The sequence below is a fragment of the Petaurus breviceps genome, unplaced genomic scaffold (assembly GCF_028583685.1).
Source record: "Petaurus breviceps papuanus isolate PSGF00001 unplaced genomic scaffold, PetGlider_PUasm1.0 40, whole genome shotgun sequence".
NCBI classification, from domain to species: domain Eukaryota; kingdom Metazoa; phylum Chordata; class Mammalia; order Diprotodontia; family Petauridae; genus Petaurus; species Petaurus breviceps.
Window position 1 is genome coordinate 3,195,977 of NW_027186315.1, and position 10,821 is coordinate 3,206,797.

Sequence of the window (10,821 nt, forward strand, 5' to 3'; positions counted from 1 at the left end):
TGTCCTTTCCTTAATATAAAGAAAATAGAGCCTTAATTTTTTTTGTCTCATTATGTCCCCAGTGATTAAGCCATTGTAGAGGAAAAGAAAAACACTAAAAATATTTTTGCAGATGCACAGCCTCCAGGAAGTATCTCTGCTGCAATCAAATACTTTTTACATTAGTAAGTTAGGTATGACAGCCAGAAAGCAAGTCCCTCAGTGACAGAATTGGTGCCTCCTCTTCTTGGCATGCTTTTTCCCCCCAAATTAGAAAGAATTACTACTTAGCAAAAACATGAGCATTGCCAGTTCAGGGCAATTTATTAAATCATTTGCAAAGCTGTTGAGGGATGAGTATTTTCCCCATTATTCTATTGCCACGTAACAACTTGGAGGGTGGTTATGCTTGATCATATAAAAGCTGCTGATGCAATGGAGCTAATACTAACAGTAGTGAATAAGCCTTATGTTGGATAAAGAACACGGTATTTACATGGCAGAAATCATTAAAAGGTATTGATACTTAAAGCGAATAAAGGATTTCAAGTGAATCCTAGTAGGAAACAAATTGGTGTATTATAATTCTCTCTGCTATCCCTAGTGTCCATTATTTGACTCATTATTATTTTTCGAAATATTCTGGATGACTTAACAGGCAAGCTGTCAGGAATTTTAGAATGACATGACTCAGATATCATAAAAGTTCCTGCCAGCAGACAGATATAAACACTGAAGAATGGTGGAAGGATGGAGAGAAAAATAAACTGTTATATGTCAATTCTAAATTGGACAGGGTTGTAGATAACATGCTTATAAGTCCCTAGGTAAGGTTCTTACATAAACCCAAACCACTCCTTAATAGTACATAAGTCAGCTACTGCTTAGTTGGAGCTTTTCATCCTAAGGACAGAGAAGATGACTTTTCCTTCTTCAATAGGTCCTAGAACAATGGAAGGTGCTCAAAGGCAACAATTGTTATTAAAAAAAACTTTTCCCTACTTAGTAATTAACTCCATGACTGAAGAATAATAATCACTTGAAAAATAAATGATTGCATAATCATATTGAAGTTAAATTAAATGTACTTGTACTCCAAATAATTGAGCTTTGCCGAAGGCCCTTGGCTTCTCAGAAACAAACTGTCTTATGTTATTCCTTCAACTAAGCAATCCTTTTCATATAAAATATATATCTTCATGCTCCTCTTCCTGTATGGAAAATTTTATACAGTTGTATCCTTCCTACAACATTTTACTACAAAAAGAAAATCCTAAAGCAAACATTTGAAATCTGCATTTTTCCCCAAAGGTTACATAACTTTCATAAACAAAGAGTATTACAATAAAGATGATATTAATTTATTTCCATGTCTCTGTCAATAGACAGCTGCACAAATGATTTTCTGAGTTAAGTCTATAATGTTGTAATGGAGTGTTAAAGTATAGATTTTTAAGTAACTATTACATAGGATAAAGATAGATATAATTCAATTTTTCAAGAGTTATTAGCTGAATAGTTTTCCTGGGTGGTGGAGCCAAGATGGTGGAATGGTAGCAAAAATTTTTCTAAACTCCTCCAAGAATCCCCTTATTAAACTTAAAAAAAGTGAATCTGAATGGATTTTAGAGTGACAGAATCCACTGGGAGATGGAGGATGGCAGAACACAGCCAAGAAAAGTGCCTACGTGGCTTGTTGCAGGGGGACTGTGGAGCATGTGGGGGCTGTACCTGCCAGGACTAGAGAGCAGAAGACAGAGGTGATAAAAGGATACCCAGCCAGCAGACTCACCCATACCAAAGGTGATGCACAGCCATTTCACCAACATCTAACCATGGGACAGGAGGATCTGTAGGAGCTGGGTAAGAGAAAGCTCAGGGCCCACAGCAGAGACAGTAGCTTCTCCTGGGGGCTATCAGCCCACAGCCCAAAAGTTTAAAAATCACCTGCCTGATTTTCCAGGGGCCAGGATGGTAATCAAACTCTAGCGGCTCTGATTCCCCCTCCCTCACTTATAAAACCCAGAGATAAATGCCCCACCAAGAGTAAAATCCTGAAATGATGGAAATAGCCTCAAGATTAAGAGCCACAGAGAAAGGGTGTAACTCAGGCAGTAAGGAGTCTGAAGTGAAGGGCAGGAGATGTCCCACCAAACCCACCTCACCTGACCCCCAAGAAATCCCAAAGTCCAGGGGTGGGAGCCAGCAAGCACTAACAATAGAAGACCAGGTGGACCTTAGTACTGCCAAAGAAATCTGCAGGCACCAGTGATGTAAGTGCCACCTGCTGAAACTGACTGAGCTGTAGCCCAGGGGCATAGAGGCAGAAATCTGAAGTCACCAGACCACCCTTCCCCCACAGTTTACTCTGTGAGCCTCAGGGTAACTCAGGGGAAACACTGAGAATCCTTGTCTTGGTGTCAGTCTAGATGCCCAAAGGCCACAGCACACATAGTCAACAACCAGGCCCTTAGCTCTCAGCCTAAGTAATTAGGAAAAAAGGAAATTACAATGGGAAGGAAGGAAGCTGAGAAGGAGAAGGGGAAGGCAAGAAAATCTTTCAGAGATTATCATAGCAAGCAAGAACAACCAAATAAAGAGGACAACATGGTCTCTATACTCACAACTAAGACCACAGAAGAAAATATGAATTGGTCTAAAGCCCAAAAAGCATTCTTGGAGCAGTTAAAGAAAGATTTAAAAACCCAAATTAGAGAGTTAGAGGATAAATTTAAAACTACAGTGACCAATTGGAAAATAAGTCTCACTGGAGAAAACAAATCTTTAAAAATATAAAATTTGTCACTTAATTGAAGAAAATACCTCCCTAAAAAAGGACCTTCAAAAACTAACCCAAAAAAAATTCACTAAAAATTAGAATCAGTCAAATTGAAGCTCAGGACTGTAAGATGCCCCAAGAGAAAATCAAGAAAACATGAAGATTGAAAAAATGAGAAGAAAGTGTAAAATACCTCAATGCAAAAACAACTGACCTGGAAAACAGATCCAGGAGAGATAATTTATGAATTATTTGTCTACTGCAAAGCCATGAAGAAAATAGCAACCTGGACAACATCCTCCAAGAGGTTGTCAAAGAAAACTGTCCTGAATCTTAGAATCAGAAAGTAAAATAGTTATCAAAATTATTCACCATACTGCTCCTGAAAGAGATACTAAATTGAAAACTCCAAGAAATATACTAGCCAAATTCTAGAATTGCAGGTTTAATGAAAAAATTCTGCAAGCAGCCAAAAAGAAATAATTCAAATTTTGTGGAACTACAGTGAAGATTACACAGGACCTAGTAGCTTCTACATTAAAAGATCAGAGGGATTGGAATTTGATATTTCATAAGGCAAAAGAGCTTGGACTACAAGAAAGGATCAACTACCTGGCTAAACCAAGCATAATTTTTCAGGCAAGTAGATGGTCATTTAATGAAATAAGGGATTTCCAGAATTCCTGATGAAAAAGCCAGAGCTCAATGGAAAATGTGATATCAAATTATAAGACTCAAGAAAGACATAAAAAGGTAAACAAGGAAAACACACATTCATGCACACATGTACACTCATGCACATAACTTGGGATACAATAAGAAAAAAATGGTTTGCTTCCCTATATGAGAAGCTGATACCAGTCAATATTGAAATTTATGTAATTATCATGGTTATTAAAAGTAATATACATAGAGGGTGTGAGTAAAAATGAAACAATCTGATTATAAAAAATTATTAAGGAGTTCAAAAGGACAGAAATGGGGAAAAAGGAAATGCTCAGGCAGAAAAAAATGTAAATTATGCCACACAAAATGTCATAAAGACCTACTGTAGTAGAAGGGAAGGAGAGAGGGAGGTGAATATCACTTGAACATTATTCTCATTATTTTCTGGTTCAAAGAGAGATCAACATATTTAACTAAGTTTAAGACTCTAACATGAAAAAATTAAAAAAAATCATTATAATAGAGGGAATGGAGGGAGGGAGATGAGCACTTGTAATGTAATGGCAAGCAAAGGCAACTTCCCAAGGTTCAAAATACCAGCATAGGTGCTTTCCATTTTATTTAGTGACAAATTAAGAACAGAGAAGATCAAAATATGACATCATTCAAAATACAGCATTTACTAACTGTGATTAAATAATTTCCAAGTACTACCCCACCCCAGGACCTTACATTCATTCAATCAATTACAAAATTCCTGTTCTAAATACTACTCCACCCCTAGGCTATACCTTCATTTAGTCCATCACAAAGCCCCTCTTCTCAAATGGAGAATAGTTTCCAATCATAAGTAAAGTACATTCATTTGTTCAATCATAGAACACAAAAAGGTCAAAATTTCCCCACCCCTGAATCACAATTGAAAGTACCCCAAAGTTACAACAAATTTAAGCACAGCACTTAATACCCAAAGGCAGGTCTTTTCTTCATCTTCACAAGACGCAACTTCTCAGCAATCTTTGTTCCTGGGGAGACAAAACTTAGCAAGGCCACAAGATACATTGCCAGTCTCTTCATTAATTCATTCTCTGTCTGCAGAATAGTCTCAAGAGCTCTGAACCAACAGAAAGGTTCCAAGACCTCTGAAACAACAAGACTGTCTTTTACCAGTGGACAAATCTGACAAAACAACATCAAAACAGACAGACAAAGTACCAGCAAAACAGCCATGTCTCCTCAGTCTTTGGCAGCTCTGGGTTCCAGCTCTCAAAAGTCCTGGGCAATTCAAAGTGGCCCTCAGCAATCCTCTCAGTCTCTCTCTGCCTCCAAAGGTGCTGCTTCCAAAAAGTTCTTCTGCCTCTCTCTTGTGTCTCTCCAAATCTATGTCACCAGCTCCTCTCAGTTCAGCACTCTCTTTTCACATCAGCAAGTCCATCCCACAAGTGGGATTAACAAGTTCTGGGTTTTAACACAATCAAACCAAAAACCAAGCCAATACAGGGGAATCTTTAAATGCCATTACTATTACAGCACTGTATGAAATTTACTCTCATTGGTTTGGGGTCGATGAGGGAATAATGTACTCTGATAAGTATAAAAATCTATTGTGCCCTATATGCAGTAAGATGGAAAAAGAAAAGGGTGGGGTTAGAAGAGAGGGAAATAGTATCAAGAGAAAAGGGTAGGTAAAGATGTGGGGGTCAAAGGGAGGGAATAGTTAGGGAGGCAGTTGTCAAAAGTAAAACCCTTAAGAAGGGGAAGGGAGAAGGAAGAAACAAAAACACAAACAGAGAAGGGAATAGGATGGAGGGAAAAAGACAGATAGTAATCATTACTGTAAATGTGAATGGGATGATCTCTCCAATAAAACTGAGGCAGAGAGCAGAATGGATTAAAAACCATAATCCTAAAATATTCTGTCTACAAAAAAAAATTGAAACAAGGGGATACACACAGGGTAAAGGTAAAAGGCTGCAGTAGAATAAATGATGCTTCAGCTATAGTAAATAACAAACAAAAAAAAAAAACCCAGGGTGTTTTATCTCAGATAAAGAAAAAGCAAAATAGATATAATTAAAAGAGATAAGGAAGGAAACTCTATCCTGTTAAAATGCACCATCTAGATTTAAGCAATATCATTACTTAACATATATGCACCAAGTGGTATAATGTCCAAATTCCTAGAAGAGAAGTTAAAGGAATTAGAGGAAGACATAGATATCAAAACTATACTATTGGGGGATGTTAATTTCCCCCTCTCTGAACTTGATAAATCTAACCTCAAAATAAACAAGAGAGAAGTTAAGGAGGATAATAGAATTTTAGAGAGGCTAGATATGATAGATCTCTTGAGAAAACTGAATGGGGTTAAAAAGGAATATACCTTCTTCTTAGTGGTACATAGCACATACATGAAAACTGACCATGTAATAGGACAGTGTAGAAAGGCAAACATATTAAATACATCCTTCTCAGAACATGATGCAATAAAAATCATATGCAATAAAGGGCCATGGAAAGATAGACTAAAAACTAATTTGCAAGAAAACAATTTATTTCTAAAGAATGTGTGGGTCAAACAAGAAATTATAGAAAGAATCAGTAACTTCATTGAAGAGAATGACAATAATGAGACAACATACACAATTTTGTGGATACAGCAATGGCAGGTTTTAGGAAAAAAATTATATCCCTTTGTGCATGCATGAATAAATTAGAGAAAAGGTAGGTCAATGAATTGGGTATGCAATTGAAAAAGCTAGAAAAATAGCAAATTGAAAATCTTGAATTAAATACTAAATTAGAAATAATGAAAAACAAACAAAAGATTAAAATTTGCCATTAAGAAAACTCTTGAATTAAGAAATGAAACTAAGAACTGGTTTTAGGGAAAAAAAAAAAACAAGAAAGTTGATAGACCCTTAGTTAATATGTTAAAAAAATGAAAGAAAGAAAGAAGAAAGCCATATTATGTGTATCATAAATGAAAAGGGTGAATCTACCTCCAATGAAGAGGAAATTAAAACAATAATTGGGAATTATTTTGCCAAATTTTATGCACATAAATTTGACAATCAGTGAAATGGATGAATATTTATAAAAATATAAGTTGCCCAGATAAACTGAAAGGAAGTAAATTACTTAAATAACCCCATCTCAGAAAAAAAGAAATTTAATAAACCATCAGTGCACTCCCTAGGAAAAAATCTCCAGGGCCAGATGGATTTAATATTGAATTCTATGAAACATTTAAAGAACAATTGATTCAAATACTCTACAAAATATTTGGGAAAATTAGTGAAGAAGTAATCCTACCTAATTCTTTTTATGACACAAATATGGTACTGATACCTAAATCAGGAAGAGATAAAACAGAGAAAGAAAATTATAGACCAATCCCCATCATGAATATAGATGCAAAATTTTAAAGTAAAATATTAGCAAAAAGCTACAGCAATTTATTACAAGAATAAGACACTTTGATCAGATAGGATTTATTCCAGGAATGCAAGGATGGTTTAATAATAGGAAAATCATCAGTATAATTGATCATATCAACAATAAAACTAGCAGAAACAACATTATGATCTCAAAAGATGCAGAAAGCTTTTCGACAAAATAAAACATCCAATATCTCTGATAAATGCATCATTTCTAAAATATACAGAGAATTGAGTCAAAAAATCTATAAGAATACAAATTATTCCCCAATTAACAAATTGCAAAAGTATATGAACAGGCAGTTTTCAAAGGAAGAATTAAAGATATCTGTAAGCATAAGAAAAAATGCTCACAATTGCTATTGATTAGAGAAATGCAAATCAAAACAACTCCAAAGTACCACATCTCATCAGTCAGATTGGCTAAGATGACAAAACAGGAAAATGACAAATGCTGGAGAGAATGTAGAAAAATTGGAACACTAATGCATTGTTGGTGGAGTTGTGAGCTGATTCAACCATTCTGAAGAGCAATCAGGAACTATGCCCAAAGTGCTATAAGTAATTTCACACCCTTTTACCCAGCAATACCACTTCTGGGGTTGTATCCCAAAGAGAACATAGAAGTGGAAGGAAGACCAAAATGTACAAAAATATTTATAGCAGCTCTTTTTGTGGTGCCAAAGAATTGGAAATTAAGGGGATTCCCCTCAATTGGAGAATGGCTAAACAAGTTTTGGTCAATGAATGTAATGGAGTGCTATCATGTTATAAGAAACGAGGAGCAGATGTACTTCATATGTACCTGGAGAGGCTTTTACAAAGTGATGCTGAGTGAGAAGATATTTGTACACAATTGCAGACACGACGTATGTGTGATGACCAATTTTGACTTGTGTTATAAGTCAAATCCAAAAGACTAATGATGGAGTGAGATGTCTACATTCAGAGAAAGAAATAGAAAGAACAGAGTTTGAAAGCAGATTGAAGCAAATTACCTGCTCACTCTCTTTTTCTTGTTTGATTTTGTTTCCTCGTTCCCATTGTCCATTCCATCTGATACAATCCTTCTTTATAACCTTAGTAATTACTAATGTGAAAGTATTTGCAGATCCTATACCCTCCCCCCTGAAACATGGGGGGAGGGGGGAGGGAGGGGTAGAAAATTTGCAACTCAAAGAAATATGGAATCAAATCCTGTAAACTAAATGTAAAGAAACAAATTATTAAATACCAAAAAAATAAAAATAAAAATAAAAACCAGAAAACAAAACAAAACAAAAAAAGACTTATCTGCCAGACACTATGTTAAATACCAGAGATGACAAAATTAACAAACAAGAAAGTCCTCAAAGAGTTTTCATTCTAATGTGGAAATAAAAAATAAATGCAAATTGAAGAGCAGGATTAGGGTGGAGGATGGAAAGAAGTTAATTGGCATGGTGCAAAATTGTGTGAAAAATGGAGTGCAGATTTAATTTCACTCAAGATAAAATTCTAATATATGACATTATATTTATCCTTCAGGGTTTTTTTTAGAGAATCTGGAGTTTGTTGAAAAGTTGTGTGTAGGAGAGTAACAGGGTCAGATCTACCTTTTCAGAAAATCACTTTCCCAGCTTAGTAGATAATGGGTTGGAGGAGGGAGAAACTTGAGGACACCCACTAGAAGAATAGTGAAGCAGTCTCTATGTTAGGTGATGAGGGCCTGTAACAAATAGGCTACTGTTCATTCAATCATTCATTCATTAAATAAAACTTATTAAGCACTTTTATGTTTTAGGCACTGTGCTATAAGGCCAGTGTCACCAAATCAAAGAATTTGCGTGGTTGAGGAAGGTAAGTAGAGAGAAGAGAAAATGAATCAGAGATTCCCTCCTTACTGCCCCCCCCCCCATCAGTGAGTTGGGAGGATAGGAAAGTACTTGTAATTTCATGTGATTTTATTTTTAGTTTTGCTTAGATGCTTTATTTTGTAATAAGACATCTCACAATGTAGGAATAATTTGTACATGTTTGTAAAGTAAAAACAAAACACGCATAAATATATTTTAAACATAAAAAAAATTAAAGACATGGAAACAAATTGGATATGTAGGCTAAGTGTAAAAAGGAGTTAGAAACAATGGTGAGATTACAAATCTTAGTAAGTAGAAGTATAGTTTTGGCACCAATAGGAATAAAAAATTCAGAGGATAGGATAGTTTGTGGGAAAAAAACTAGCAATTCTGGTTGCTGTACCTTGGATTTCAGTGTATATGAGACAATTAATGAGCCCTGACATTCAATTTAAGATACCCAAATGATATTTGGGGAAAATAGAGTGGATCTCAGAAGAGAGGTTATGGCTAGATATTTTGATCTATGAATAATGTGAACAGAGATTATAACAAAACACCCTAGAGGTGATGAATCTATCAAATAATATACAAAGGAAAAAAAAGAGGGCTCAGCATCTTCACAAAGTAATCTTCTAAAAATCTGTAGAACTCTCACTTATAATACGTTTAGTTACATGTAAAGAGGTTACCTAGTTTTCTACATCTAAGACTGGGGAAACATGGTTTTAAAACAACATATTTGATATTATGGGATGATGATGATACTATGGGATATGATGATTCCTCAGTGAAACCTAAAAAAAAAGTCATTATTAACTGGTAAAATTACAGAATCACCTGAAGATGCCTCCACCAAGCTAAGGAATATAAAGAAGGAGTTTTTATTTTTATTTATTCATTCATTCATTCATTCATTCATTCATTCATTTATTTTTAAGCAATCGGGGTTAAGTAACTTGCTCAAGGTTACATGGCCAGTTATTATTTCTGGGTGTGGTGCTGAGTATCTGAGCCCAGATTTGATCCAGGTCATCCCGACACTGGAGCCGGTGCTCTTACTCGCTGAGCCACCTGGCCACCCCCAAGCAATTGGGGTTAAGTAACTTGGTCAAGGTTACATGGCCAGGTGTTTCTGGGTGAGTGCTAAGTGTCTGAGCCCGGGATTCGATCTCCAGGTCTTCTCAACACTGGAGCCGGTGCTCTTACTCGCTGTGCTACCTGGCTGCCCCAAGAAGGAGTTTTTAGAAACTATCAGAAACCCAGACATATACAAACCAAGTTAGGCTGAAAGCACTGTATAAAAAAGCCCCAGGTCCACTAAAGAGTTTCAGCATTGTCCTGAATCCAGTAGTTCTAGAATGAAACATTTATAATGGCTTTCCCTCAAGGTTTATATGCCCTGAATCCTTATTTCATTTTACTTCCTAGCTTTTATGGCTTTCTTCAAGAGTCAGCTAATCTCTGACATTTTGTAAGGGGCCTATCCCTATCCTCCTTGGCATTAATTACTCCTCCTCCTCCTCCTTCTCCTCATCCTCCTTGTCCTCCTCCTTCTCCTCCTTATTCTTCTTCTCCCTCTCCCTCTCCTCCTTCTGCTCCTCCTCCTCCTCCTTGTTCTTCTGCCTCTATCTCTCTCTCAACCCCTCTCTCCACACACACACACACACACAAACACATACACACATCTACACATTTGTTCACAATACATATACATGTACACATACATATGTGTATGTATCTGTTTATATAATTTTTGTGTCAATAAATAGGAAGAAGTCTTTGTGCTCTCTTTTATTAGATCATGAGCACTTTGAGATAAAGCACACCTTGAATTTGCCATTCTCTTTATTCCCAAGACTTAGTACAAAGCATGATATACTCAGTAAATAAATTTTGATTGACAGTTTAAAACTTCAGTGAAAAACTTTCCTTGCCATAAGTACCACAAGAGTACCAAGAAGAAATGGAATGAGATATATACAAAATGGAACAGCTAGGGAAGGAAAATGTCACCTTAGAATAAGCATTGGAAAACCTTATCCAAGATGTAAAACTACAGAAAATTAACTGAAACAACAGCAAAAACAAATATACAAATATATAAAATATATAAAAA